Source organism: Adiantum capillus-veneris, chromosome 29, assembly GCF_014529385.1.
Source record: "Adiantum capillus-veneris isolate H3 chromosome 29, ASM1452938v2, whole genome shotgun sequence".
NCBI lineage: Eukaryota > Viridiplantae > Streptophyta > Polypodiopsida > Polypodiales > Pteridaceae > Adiantum > Adiantum capillus-veneris.
In genome coordinates, this window is record NC_140959.1 from 103,406,917 (window position 1) to 103,420,917 (window position 14,001).

Here is a 14,001-nt window from a genome sequence, read left to right on the forward strand (position 1 = left end):
TAAATGCCGTAAGTCGTACTAGCTATGTACCGAGGAATTTCAGAACTTTCATTGAAGACTCTATCTAGTACTTTGTTCCCTCCCAAATATGACTTTGAGTAGCTCTACTTCCCTCTCAAAACTTCTTCCCTTTTTTATATTTGCGCTAACCTTTCTGTGTATTCATTCTACTGCAAACCAGGTCTACTTCTCAAAGGCCTAGCACTACCATTGACTCTGTTAGCAGTTTTAACAGTTATACTACAGACGATCAAGCATGGATTCCATCTCGTATAACTATCGGAAGTTGGGTTCTATTGCAAACTAGGAGGAGGAAGAGGAGGCAACACAATGATTTCGTGGAGGCTTTCAATGGTCAAGTTAAAGAGTTTAAAGTGTGTGCACAAAGAAAGCGGGTGAAAGAGGTCCTCATACAACATGCTTTCCAACATGCGGACTTAAGGTTGCAAACATCTCCTCCAAGTTTTCCAAGGCATCGACCCAACTGTAAGTTATTTCAGCATCTCGCTTAGTGCATGATTATATTCGAATATTAAGTGGTGGATATCATCTTTGGTATGTTTCAGATATTTATCCATCGAATAGGACAGATTGGCAACCAGTTGAGAGTATAGTTGGGATTTTTGATGCTTTCCATGCATTTATTGGTGAGCAAATGTACCGAGGAAGACAACACAAGGAACTTGCAGATAATGGAATTTTCTTTTATGATATGTCATATGTGGAACCGAGAACTTCCATTGGTTGGGGTCGTGTAGCTCCTTTGTCACTTCCATCCTTTGACAGCAAGGATTGGTCCCTGCCTACTTCGTAAACTAGTGAAAGCTTCAGGAATAAGTTGTTTCAGGATATATAAAAGTCCCTCAAGTATTCAATTTCCACAAAAATATTTCGGCTCGCACTATTTATGCCTCTTGAAGTATTTGCATATTTTGTTTGATGAGCAAATAAGAACTACCGCAACAATGTTCATTTGCAAGTCTGAGAGCTGTTTGGACTTTTTAGATGATAATTGGGATAAGAAACAAGCACATAACAAAATCTGTATTTTGCAAAAGAAGTCCATAATTTGCAAGTTCATTATAAGCTCTCAAAATTTCTTAGTATCGTTTTACTATATTAGATATCATCTTCTTAGTGGGCAGCTTATTCCACTCGACCAAGATACAGAGAACAGCCTTGAGAACAAACCTTTATCAATGGAGCTCTACTTTTGAGACAGCCTACTTACTGTGATGGAGACAATGTCAAGCACAACTCTGGCACAACTCAGGATAGATCTTACATGTGAAGAACTTCCACTTTTGCCGAAATTGTATGCATTCAGTCTCAACAATAAAACGGTGCTTACTAAATTGATAAATTTTGATTGTCTTTAAAACACTATCACTGAATCTAACTTTTTCTTCTTTTCAGATTCCAAGGCGCAAGGAGAAAACAACATTGTGCAAGGAGTCCATAACAAATACACTTCACTTAATTGCTTCCACCGGAAGCTAGGTCACATACCTTGTGCACGCAAAGAGCTTTGATGCCATGCAAACCATGATATACTCTTCAAAATGACTAATGCAGAGATATTTTTTGGCGCTCAAACAATGTTTCAAAAATGTACATTTTCAATGTTTCAAAACTTTACATATTGTGTTGTATTTGTCAAGAGTAATTTGCTCCCTTTTCCAGCTACTGTCCTCTCCCCCGGTTTGTGCCACTCGTCCCCTGTCCTCTTCCCCGGTTTGTGCCACTCGTCCCTTGCCCTCTGCTCCGGTTGCTGCTACCTCTGCCTCTGGGGACGCTGGTCTCAGGCATCCTTTCACGTCCGACTCGAAATCATGGGCCTCTTCCATGGCTTCCCATGCTTCTTGCACCTGTGAAGCTTCCCGCTGTTCTTGCTCTTGCCGTCGACGTGCAACCCATTCCTCTACTTCTGCGGTGTCCCCATAATATTGGTTTATTGCTTCTTGCATGTTTTGAACTTCTTCTTGAGTCTGATTGTGGCGTTGGGTCATTTCGTTAATGCGAGCCTCTTCGAACTTGTCAGCTCTCGCTGCTTCCTCTCTTGTGCGTGTGTTTACCGAGATTATAATATGCCGGATGGCCATTACAGAAAAATGTCGCACATCGTTGTTGGTGTAGTTATGTAATCGAAGTTCTCGCAGAAGCGTTGCAGCAAACAATAAAACATCAAACAATAAAACGGCAGATTACTTACGTTCGGTATATCCATAATTTGACTTATGAGCAACAGGGCATTTAAACAGGTTCGCCAGCCACAGCTATAGTCATCAGTCTGCGTGGGCACGGTTACCCGTTCGTGCTTGACTACATTTCCTAGATCATGTTCTAACAAAAGATGCTCTACACAACATACAAGTTTTTTCGCGGCACTACATACATAACCACTTGAGTCAGCAACACATTCCAAAGAGACACTACACTGCTTTACAAATGTACCCAAATGGACCTTACGTTTTTACACGACCATGAAACGCCCTGCTTTGCCTGGAGTTTGCGTAGTAAACAATCTTAGCTTCCATGTCAAATAACATCAGACTCCAATGATCACTACAAAGACACCATCAAAGATGAGGAGAGATTCGCAATGCAAGATGTGTTTTACAAGGCAAGAAAATACTCACGATTGATTGTACGCAGTGACCAGAAAGCGCGCTAGATCAAAGTTGACTCTGCTAAACTAGTTCATCAGACTCAAAAAGGAATATGAGTTGTTTTGCTGATAAGGCGATATCAACGGATCTATTATGTATACTTTCTCTTGAACCTCAGGGGGTAGAAGCGAGACATCGTGGCTAACATGAACAAAAGGCAAAAATTAGACTTGAACACCAAGTGAGTCAATACCGAGCAAAGGGGGTAGCTATCAAATTCCATACGCCACTGATTCGCTTGGTATTGACCCATGTCTTTAAGGTAGTGAACCATTATAAAGAAAAACTTGGCACCGGTCACAGAGACATGGGTCAATACCGAGCGAGTAGTTCCAAAATTCAATTTCATTACCCACTGTCTCGCTTGGTATTGACCCATGTCTCGGTAGAGACCCATTTAATGAGCATAAGAATTAAAGAGAATGAGAAGTACCACAAAGCAACATTGACGACTTCATTTGTTGCGAGCGAGTCGATGAAATTGCGCATGCACATGAAGTCTACTCTATCGAGGTTGGTAATGCAGGCCTCCTTTGACCTTGTAGGCAGCTGTATGTGCGCATGTAGAGGTGCGGAGCTCAACAAAATCCTCAACTCCTCTTCATTCTCCTCGTTGATTTGCTCTAAAATAATTGACTCATGCGATACGTTGGATGGCCCTTCTGACGCAGAGCCTTGCGCTTCCCTTTCTTAAGGTGGCTCCTTGGCTGCCTCAAGCTCCGGATCATTTTCCTTCAATATTGGTTGCTCCATGGATGCCTCAGGCTCCACCCTGACCTGCTCTTGTCCCTCATCATCCATGGTGGGCTGCGGATCCTCCATGACTTGCTCATTTTGGTGTCTAGCTGGATCCTCGATAACTGTCTCTGTTTCTTCCATGACTGCCTCGGGGTCCACTCTGGCTTACTCTTGGCCCTCTACGGCTATCTCAGCCTGCCCATCTGTGTCGTTTCTCTCGACCCGTGATCGGGTCCTTCTGTTGTTTGTTTCAGCCCTAGACGGCTCTGTTTGTCGTGCACGAGGATGGAGAGGGGGGATGTTGAGAATATCCATGGTTCTACTATCCCGGATTAGTACTGGCTGAAGCAGCCCATCGTAGCGGAAACGAAGCCTACGAAGAGTATCAAAATCCCGCGGTATGATAGTGACCCGGTGTGCATGGGCAGCCAGGATATATCCATCGCTGAAGAATTCCACGAGGTAGTCCTCAGCAATTTCTTGAAGGCAGAGGAGTGCACTTCTGGCCCATCGTATGCCGACTCTCCACTACTCGCAAATCTCCCGCACTACTCGTTGGAAAGGGAGACGTGGAATAGCAGGCTGAACGTGTCATTCTATCCTACGCAGCTCTTGCAGTACACCTCTGTGCGCCTCATATCGGCGTCTTCTTGCTTGAGCATTCAAAGATTCACCTGTTGCCCTCCTAGCACAGGCCTTAACACGAGGCATCTCTACAAAAGACAATTCATTTGTCAGCACAAGGGACTTCAGATTTAAGGAAAGGTCAGTACCAAGCGAAAAGATGGATAGGAAAGAGTTGCCTTGCCTTATTCGCTTGGTAGTGACCTCAGAAAATAGTAATGTTAGACATGACTTATATGTTCTGAGGTCACTAACGAGCGAACAGGTTTGCAGCCCCTGAATAAAAAAACCTTATTCGCTGAGTGGTGACCTCAAAAAGTGTACAAGCAAGCGAACAGGTTTACAAGCAATGTGAAGGAGATCTTAAATCGATGTGGTTCTAACTGTCATGTCGTTCCCTCCGATCACCTCCCCTAATATCGGGGGGATGATACCATTGATTCTCTCTCCCACGTCCACCTCTCATGAAACCTCATGGCAGTACCACCCTCTCATAAAACCTTATGCCCAGGCTCTGCTTTTTAGGCTTGTCTAAAAGTCTATTTAAGAAGCAGTTGTTTCAGAACCTCCCTCAGGGTTGGCAGAACAACTAAAAGAAGCTTAGGATAGTGGCGATGCCTTTCCAAGGTATACTCCCATAGCGCCAGCAACACCACATCCGGGCCCTCCTCATGAGGTCCCCCCTTGGCCCTCCCACGATGTTACCTTTAGTGTTCTCGTCTGACACAGCTCCGGAGTGGCTGCTGTCAACACGGGAGTCTATTCTCGAGGTAAGTTGCTGGTAATTCTTCGCTTTCTGCTCCCAATTTCCAAGCTCGTAGTTTGAAGAGCTTACTTGCTAAATGCTCTGTGCAGGATGCTAGCCTAAAGCTGTAGCAAATGTTGATCGTCAGGCAGAGGGTCTCAATCCTTAAAAACTCTCTGGAAGCAAGAAGGCCTGCAGACATGCAGCGATTGCTCGCTGAGAATGGCTCTATGGAGGCAATCATTAATTGGCTTCAGGAAATGAAGGATGAAGTGCTTGAGCTAGCCAGTAAATATGAGGAGGCCATTAACTTTGCAAACATGCTTTGCGAAGAGATAAGCTGGCTGTGAACCCTAAACCCTAAACCCCCCGGAATTTAATAGGTCACTCTTTGTAAAGTCTGAAGTGTTTTCTAACTCAAACTCGGTGTTCAGTTGTAATTTTGTTTCTTTCTTATTAAATCAAAAGGCGTATTTTGCAAAAGAAAGCCCTAAATCCGCAACAAGCAGGGGTTACCTTCCCCTTATTTGCTTAATATTGACCTCTGTACTAGCAGACATCACTTAACTTTTCTTTTGGTCAGTACCAAGCAAATAGGGCACTTCGGACCAGGTGACCTTACCGTATTCGCTTGGTACTGACTAACTACAGCAAATTAAAGGGCACGGGACCTAAATCAAAAGGCGTATTTGGCAAGGAAAACCCTAAATCGGCAACAAGCAGGGGTTACCTTCCTCTTATTTGCTTAGTATTGACCTCTATACTAGCAGACATCACTTAACTCTTCTCTTGGTCAGGACCAAGAGAATAGGGCACTTCGAACTAAGTGACCTTACCTTATTCGCTTGGTACTGACCAACTATAGCAAATTATAGAGCACGGGACCGAAATCAAAAGGCGTATTTGGCAAGGAAAACCCTAAATCCGCAACAAGCAGGGGTTACCTTCCGCTTATTTGCTTAGTATCTACCTCTGTACTAGCAGACATCACTAAACTTTTCTTTTGGTCAGTACCAAGCGAATAGGGCTCTTCAGACTAAGTGACCTTATCTTATTCGCTTGGTACTGACCAACTACACAAAATACAAGTGCGCAGAAGGTAGTAAGTAGCATACCTCTTCACTGTGTGTAGAGTTCCGCGTCGCTGAAGCACTGCAGAAAAAGAGTAAGAGAAAGAGGATGCGCGAGAGTAAGAGGTGATGGAGTTTGCTTACCGCATGGCGTCGATGGGGGTAGAGTTAATTAGAATGATGCGCAGTAGAGGACGCAAAAAGAGGCAGAATAGTTGAAACTTGAGATGTTTGGCGGGGGTAATGCCTCAACTTAGAATGCTTACCTCGGGGAGGGTGACAACTTCACTTATGTGCTAGATTGCGGTTGGTAAATCGTACTGCATGGGAATCTGAGACCATTTAATACTGGTTTTCCTTGAGAGCGTAGCCCACATGCCTTTTTGAGTGACCGTTAAGGGTCAAACAGACGCCAATCGCCCTTGCAGTCGCCATCTCCATCTCCATCTCGCACCTTCTACCTGGCCAGCTCTCGTGCCTTTGCCTTTTCTGCGCTGTCGTGCTGTGACACGTACATAGTGGGAACACATGCTACAAGATCTATCTTGTATTTTTTTAGATACATAATTATATTTCCTATAGTGTACATATGTATATTTAAATATACAATCCTATTATTTTTCTCAAGGGTAACATATCCTTACTTTACCATCAGAAAATACTATGGGAAAAGCATCAATAGCTCCGCCTCTTTAACTTGGGGCAAAAAGCATTGATTCTTTATTTCTACTATTTCATTATCATCTCACACCCTAGCTAGATCCTATATCTAGGGTAAACTCTAATATATATATATTCTATGTATTTTTTATACTTTTCTTATATATATATATTTTAAATAGCTACTAGGAGAGAATCAAATCCTAGTGGGACACTAGGTGGCATGATCTCAAAGATACACTTATTTTAATGCATTATTGCAAGCATGATTACAAAAATTTGTCAAGGAGCAATGCCATGCTTTCATATGGCATGATGTAACCTTTGGAATTAAATGAAAGTCTAGGCTAAGGAGACCACATGAAGACTTTTGCTGCCATAAATGGACCCTATTTTGATGAATTTTTTACACAAGGTTCCAATCTGAATTGGAAAATGATTTTAAAATAAACATCGTAGCTAATGAGCTGAAGTTTTTGCCCATATTTTTACTTTTTTATTTGGAGCCACGGTTGAGGAGATATGATCAAAATATTGGACCCCAGTCTGCCCACATCATGCAGGGACAGCTCATTTCCAACTTTTCCAATTCCTGTTCACACTGGCTCCTCTCTTCTTGTGTAAACCCTTGTGGGTTCCCTTCACCTATAAAAGGGGACCTCTTCTTCCTTGGAAAGAACTCAAGCATTCAAGCCATTGATGAGAGGAATTCTTGAGGGAGTGAGTAGTAATGCCTAATTGTACTTAGCCATTAACATAAGCCCAAGCCTACACTTTCTCCTAGAGGGAGACTAGCCATTCTTGCAACAAGCTAACCTTGGAAGATCAACTCTAATCAAAGAAGGTCTTGCACTTGGTGTATCAATCAAAGTGGAATTATCCACTCTTCTTCTCTCTCCCATCAATAATGGTGCCGAAGGGTTTCAAGTAAGATGTGTTCTACATTGATGTTTTCTTGATTTCTTGTTGTTTTCATTTTCATCTCTAATCCAACATATACATATATATGTATCTAATCTCATCTCCTTAACCAAACCTATCTCTCTCATTCTTAGTAATTCATCCTCTCTACGTTCTCTTTGCTACAGGTACATCTCTCCCCGCAGTATCCTTATTGCCTACGGGCAAGAATAGGGCTTGGGAGGGAAACTTCTCATCTCTTCACTTCTCTCATATCTACATTTCTCACATACTATCCTAGATGAATAACCCACATGATGATCATTTCTATCGCTTTCACTCTATACGATCTATTAGAATTAACGTATGGATTAGCCGTAAAATACACTTTCAACAACGTATAGTGTTTCTCTTCGGCCCTGAAAGGCTCAATGAAATACTTCTATCACCGGATCCCATCATACTACCTCTCATAGACTATAATTTTTCTTTTGATGTAAGCGTAGTTATCTTGCTATGAACCAAGAGGATTTGTACACACAATTAATCCCAATCACTAGACAAAATATCTATATTATGGTAAACACAAAACTACAATTTCAAAGAACAATTCGTAGCCTATTTGGTCAGCCAAGATTGAATGCCATTAACTCATCCATTAACCCTTTCATATTACCCATGATACGATATGACCATAGCCTTGATGTTTTCATCTTCGTATTGTTTTGACATTCTCTTTTGCGTTCTTTCTTTGTGTGTGTGTAAGTGCAAGAGAGAAAGAGTGAGTCTTCTTTGATTGCACTTCTTTCCAAACTCTAGTCTTCATGGCATCTATGGTTTAACTCCTTCATATAGTTTTTGTTGAGTTCTCTCACAAACTCTCACAGCCATAAGCCCGGTGCTTTCCTGGCAAGACCGCAAATTTCTCGACATATTTTTGGTGAACCCGATGCGAATCTGCTATGGTGAGAGTTTGTGGGTAACCATGGGTGATCATGTTGAGCAACAGGGTATGCATTTTGACCCAGCAACAATGCAAATGTTTCAAGCATTTGCAATGTTCATGCAACAACAACATGCTACTGAAAGAAGGGAGATTTCAGCAACGAAGGCCATACAAGCGGTCGTCAACAGAATGGATCAGTTCAATGGAAAAGATGTAACCAAGTACTTACGTGAGTATGTGAAGGAGATGGAGCTGCATCGCGTGTCAGAAGGTGAGATGATTCAAAGCTTTGAGCTAGTTGTTGCTCCAGAAATTAGGGAGCATGTTAGGGAAATTAAAGATGGGCATGGGAGAAATTGGAAAGAACTCAAAGTAGCTTTAAAGGAGGAATATTTCATGGAGGACTCGGAGAGAGTGACCAAAAGGAAATTCTTAGAATGGGTAGTCAAGCCAAAGCAAGGACTATCAATAACAGAGCTACTTAGGGAATTTGAGCGGGGCTATGCACAAATCACTAGGACAGAAAGGGCCACACTAGATGCAGAGAAGACAAATCTTTTCTTACAAGCTGCAGGTAAAGAGTTTCAAGAAAATTTGGAGCTTCTTCTTGAAGATAAAGATGCTGAGCAAGGACTAAAGACCGACTGGAATGAGGTTGAAGGTGATGTCTCACTGCTTGCCAAACGACAAAGAAGAAGGGACAAGATGGTAGTAAACACTACAAGTCCTTCCACCTCAACTTCTGACAAAATGGTAAAGCCTACTTTTATTGCTCCTAAGTTTGATGAGTCCATGCTAGATGAGCTTGTGAAGGGAATGCGTGACTTGAAGGTGAAGTTTGCAAAGCTTGAAGAAAAAGGCCAACCATCAGGGCCACTTCCTAGGCAAAGACAACAGCCCAAAGAAGGGTTTGTTAATAGATGTATTTGGTGTGATAGTACAAACCATGTAAGAAGGGATTGTGATGATTTCAGTGATGCTTTGTCAAAAGATGTTGTCTTTTTTAAGGATGGTAAAATCCACTTAAGAGAGACAGGTCTACCCTTGAGAACTAACTTTGGGAAGGGGGGAATGCAAACCTTAGTTGAAGATATGGCAACCAAGCATGCCACCTCTTCAGTTGAGGCAGCTACTTATGGAGTAAAAATTGAACATTTTTGTGATGAAGAGGTGAGTGACCATCATGGTCAAATTTGGCCAAATGTCATGCAATTAGCTAAAAAGGGAAAGCTTACAAAAGAGATTCTACATGAAGCAGGTGATTGCATACGTCTAGAAACAGGATGGAATGATCCAGTGGACTCATTGTCAGTGCATGCCTACATTACAAAATGCCAACAAAATGAGGCAATTGTAGAAGAGAAGCGCAGACGTGAGAATGCTGATGAAGGACCATCAAAAAGAGCTTCTAGAAGTGGGGGAAGAAGTGACTCAATGCCTTCTCAAACACCCTCAACACAAGGAGCATCTCCACCTGAAGTACTCATGGAGGAGTCTACAACAGGAAAGAAGAAAGAGCCAACGAAAGGTAAGACAAAAGGCCCAACTTATAAACTACAATCTGATATTGAGGTTGCTACAAATTTAAAGAAAGTCTTGGAGGAAAGGATCTTGAATAGCAAGATTGAGTTTACTCTGGGAGAAGTTCTTGGCATTGCAAAGCGTGAATTCCATGAGGAGATCATTGAAATCATCAAGAGGAAGAGGCAAACCCTTGCTGAAGTTTCTCGTCCACAGGTTGAAGGGGAAACCTCAAAGACACAAGGGATGCAACTGCAAAATAAGGAGAATGATGGAGCTATGGTAGGATGCTACCAATCTAGTGGGAGAGTGAAGCAAGTGCATTTCTCAAATGATGATGAAGAAGTTGAAGATATTCCTAGGAGTTACTATTCACGAAGTCATTGGGCAAGGGCTACTACAGAAACTTTGGTCAAGGTAGGTGATCTTGAAGAGCCATTTGTTTCCTTGATTGACCATGGTTCAGAAATAAACATAATGTCAAAGAGTCTCTACAACAAGTGCAAATGGCCAATGGACACAGATCATGGTTGGATGGTAAAAGTGGCAAACAATTCATCCGGTGAATTGTATGCAGCATGTCCAGGTGTGAAGGTGACAATAGGTGATGTAAATATTGACCAAAACTTCTTTGTTCAGGATACATCTTCATATCATCTCATCCTTGGACAACCCTACATTGTGGAAGTTTGAATGGAAACAAAGGTAATAGACGATGGTTCAGCATATGCTAGGATACGTAGCAAAGATGGTAAACGTACTGTCAAATTTCTCACAGTTTGTGTAAACCATGAAAGAAATCGTGACAACCTCAGAGAACATCCTCTACCAAAGGTAAGCAAAGAGTTTCATGATCATAGAGAAATGATGGGTTTTTGCCAAGTACCATTGTAAAGCGGGATTGCAGTGGTACAGAAAGAAAAAGGGTCTCGCCTGATCCAAAAATAGGTGAAACTTTCTCAATGAGCTCCTTGGTAACAAGGAATGGATCAGTATGTTTTACAAAACTTGAAGATTTGAAGAGATATGAGAGGCAATATGTGCATAATGTACAAATAGGCATGAAAAAGAGTGGGTTGCTAAAGCCTACTGAAAATGTTTTGGGTTTGTGTGAGCAAGTTTCTTTTGTAGATACTATGGGTGAGCTTGATGCTATAATGAGGTTTAGTTTGCATCTTGAAAATGAAGTTGTGGAAGTTTGCTCTATGGAAATGTATCAAGTAATAGAAGCCTTTAAAGAAAAAGACCATATTAGGTATTTTCGTAAAAATCTCACATTATGGGAATCTCCAAATCGACCGAATTCATGTAATTTGGGAATTTTCCACTTAAAGTGGGAAAAATTGAGGTGTGTGGCTAGTAAATAAAGTGAAAATCTCATAGGATTGTGGTGTTGATAAACACCAAAAGTCAAGAGGATGTACAACATATGGATTTGAATAATAACTATAAATTACATAAAACAAAGGAAGATACAAAAAAGATTTTGTTTACAAATTGACTAGTATAGTCACAATAGAAGCTCCACATAATTCTACTCCACATTTGATACCATATCTGAACTTTGATCCAAGTGTGGCTGATGTGCACGAGTGAGGCCTTCTTTGGCTTTTAGAGCATGTCTTTCTGGAATCTTTATTCTAGAAAATGGTCCTTCTTTGTTGGGTCTCCAGGACCAAACAATTGCATCTATAGTTTCCCACACTTGTGGGTCCTTATAGTTGACAGCCCAATAACCCTTCCAACAATTACTGTAAGCTTGAGTATCTGTCATCCCACTTTTTCTCGCGCAAGGTTCCCAATATTGAATCAAGAGTTTTCTGTAGTTTGGTGATGTAGGCTCATTATCAATGTCAGATAAAGCCATTGCAAGCCACACTGGATAGATTTCTGTGTCACTCGGAACAAGCATAAGAAAGTCACCTTGGTGCACATCAGACATAGGGTCAAACTCTTCCCTTGGCCTATCTCGTTGAGGCCCACAAAAATGATCGTTCAACTCTTCAAGGCCTAGGAATCTTTCTGCTCCTTGTTGCAAATTCATTGTAGTGCTTTGTAGGTGAGAATATTCTTGAGTTTTTGGCCAAAACATTTCATACAAGACTCCCTCTGATATGATTGCTTTTCCAATCTCTTCAATTACCTTACTCCAATAATCTATCACGGGTCTATAATATCGCGGAATACTTGAACCATTCCCTAAATTTTTCCAAAATTTTATATAGTTCTTTATCCCCAAAATGACTTCTTCGTGGGCCTTGACATACTCCGCCATTTGTACTAGAGGTGGATCTCCATGTGGTAACATTGGCTTGCCTTCTGTGTCTGTTTTCCAAAGGCGAATACTTCCACTCCAACTTGATACACCTACATGTGCCTTATATTGCATCATTGGTGTCTCATCCTGCATAAAGAACCTGAACTGAAGTGGTTTGGAATGTCCAACAAGTATGTCTTGTCCATCACAAAGATAGCCATCACAATATTGCTTGAAATCGGGGATCTTTGTGAGAAAAAATGGAGCTGGAGATGAAGATGAGCTGTTTCGTAATGTATCCATCAAATGTGGCAAAGTATAGGTTTGTGTAACTCTCAACTTCTCTGAAAACCTACTAAACATGGCGTCTATGTCCTCATGTGTATGCCCAACCATTAAAAATCCCAGCTGGATGGTTTTGAAAACACCCCTTGCAACAAGCATTGACAAATAGGCAAATAAGTATCGATTTTTGTTTTCCCCTGCACAATTATCCAATTGTAGCAACAAGTTCTCTGGCAACCTGCGAAATGTTGACCCCAATTCCTCTTCTGCAATTTCTGACGACTGCACAATGGGCTCTTTTCCATCACTCAAGTTATGGTAGTCCAAAGCATCCCTTGAGTTCAAAGCATGTAGTAGTGAAATATTGCTCCTTGGAAGTCCATTTGTTACTAGATCACCAAGAGGATGCTTATCTATCCTCTCGAGGTTATGTAAACAATTAGCAATTGAGCCAATTGTAAGATTTGGATCAGCTGGCCACAAACCATTCAAGACAAAGTGTCCGTAATGACCTTCTCCATGTCCATGAGTGATCATGCCAATCAATGCCACCTGCAGATTATATCCTGAATCCACACCCTTGGGAACAATGCGTAATCTAGGAATGGCAGTCTTCTTTTGATCCATCTTATCATGGATTATGCATACATATTTTTGTGGTTGAGTTTCTGAATACGTGCGCCATGCATAATATAGGCTTCTGCAACTCTTTTGTTGTGCCATGTGAACTTCTCTCTCCCTCAAGAGAAGAGCTCTCTCTTCAAGAGAAGGTTTAGCTTCTAACCTTGCCTTGATTGAGCTACAAATATTGCACTTAGAGAACTCACTCGTCTTTGTTAAAGTGACATGTGGATACTCTTTGTTCCAAATTCTACCAAAAGAAGATTGGGATAGCTTCTTCTCATAGCCCATTTGGTCAAGTGTCGTGTTGATTTCACATAAAATATCCACTTGTTTGTATGTTGATGGAATCACCAATTGAGTCTCTCTTGAGCCATCTAGCAGTGTTCTACTTCTATGTGGCATCTTCTCAGAGTTGTTTTCCACAAACTCATTTAGTAGTGCTCTTGCTAAACTAGTATGTTGAAGTCCCCTTCTCAATGTACATGTGTTCCCATGTACATATTGGCGCACACCATTTTCAAAGTTCTCCTTGTATCGATAAAATGATGTCTTTGGTATTCCATGTAGCTCATACCATGCTCTACAACAAACAATAGAGCCATTTAGCCTGAATTGGTATCGTGACTTCTCATCTTTCTGATAACATATAGAAAGAACATCATAAACATAATTAGTGCGTGATTTTTGAGACTCTCCCCAAAATTGTTGTCGTAACCTTGTCACCATATCACGATCTGCAAATTGGCAGCATTTTTGTGCACAACAATCAATGCATGATACCCTTTGAATTGATTTGTTTGAAAGGTAAAAAGTCGAAGCTGGTGCTGCTTTTGATTTTTGAGTCCTGTTCATGAAAGTGTATCGTCTCTTCCTTGACAACTGGACAACATTACTCCCATCAAGTTTTTTTCCAACATTGCCATCGTTGGATACATCCTCATATGTAGCATGCATGCCATCAA